The following is a 1118-nucleotide window of genomic DNA, read 5'->3' as shown; positions in this document are numbered from 1 at the left end:
AATTAAATTTACGAAGAAGAATTCGAAAATTATTTGACGTTGAATAAATGCAAAAACTTTTAAGGGGGAAAATGAAAACATATACGTATATATTGTTACGAAATTTATGTAGTCATTATTTATCATGTATTATGTAATTTTTTTGCCTGTAAATGCCAATACAAAGGCCACAACAAAACGCCCTGCGAGGCGGCTCAAAAAAGATGCCCATAAAAAATATGGATGTCGAATGAATACCTAAACTATATATCAAAAAATACAGCAACCCCCATAAGAGCAATAAAATCAAATAATTATGATAAAATATAAATATATAGCGCATATAAAATACATATATTATGCTTGTCTCATCTAAGTATGGATAGCTTCTCGATTTATTCCATTACAATTACCGTATTTCTTTTTAAACGTGTCAATTGTGTTGGAATTCACGACCCCAAAATTTGGTTAAGTGGTTGGTGGGTAGTAAGCGACTGTGCCTTAACCGTATTTGTGTTGTAGGCCCAGAGGCCATTCCGTCTTTGTCAGAAATTCCTTCTGTTCATTCATATAACACATGTTGTCAAAAAAGACTGAACATATACGTCGAGCCAAAAGTGATAAATGCTTTGGACTCAGATCACTTACCGGTTGAGATTAAAATGGACTTTGATATTCTTCATAAAGTGATTAAAATCAGGAAAAAAAAATGGAACGTATATCAGGATAAATTACAAGAATATCCTATCTTGGTTACAAATACCTGCTCAAGAGAAAATGCTGATGACATGCTAAATGAATTAACCAGATCTATTAAAGATTCTATAAACGATGCAACAACTGAAAAAATGGCAAATCCAAATCCATTGGGATTACCTAAATGGCTAAAAGAAGAGACACAAATCAAAAATAGACTTCGCAAGGTTTGTCAGAGAACAAGGGACCCTTTCTACAGAACACAATATAACGGAAAAGCGAGAACAGTCAAAACTGAAATTAGTAAATTACTAAATGGTCGCTTTTCTCAATGGTTAGAAGGGGCAAAACCAGAAGATGGCAGTTTATACAAAATATACAAGTTAAAATAGAAAAAAGACAAAATGCCACCTATTAGAGATTCTGCGGGAAGTCTACTTTTC

General features: G+C 32.9%; 1 pseudogene; it reads right to left on the bottom strand.

The window, feature by feature from the left end:
- Positions 1-438: 438 nt before the first annotated feature.
- LOC149088443 (U6atac minor spliceosomal RNA) lies at positions 439-556 on the bottom strand (annotated as a pseudogene).
- Between the last annotated feature and the right edge of the window lie 562 nt (positions 557-1118).

The sequence above is a fragment of the Pholcus phalangioides genome, unplaced genomic scaffold (genome assembly GCF_987345545.1).
Source record: "Pholcus phalangioides strain wild (caught in Gottingen) unplaced genomic scaffold, Ppha-v1.0 ptg000003l_1, whole genome shotgun sequence".
NCBI lineage: Eukaryota > Metazoa > Arthropoda > Arachnida > Araneae > Pholcidae > Pholcus > Pholcus phalangioides.
The sequence above is the reverse complement of the archived record's forward strand: the minus strand, read 5'-3'. Positions and strand labels throughout refer to the sequence as shown.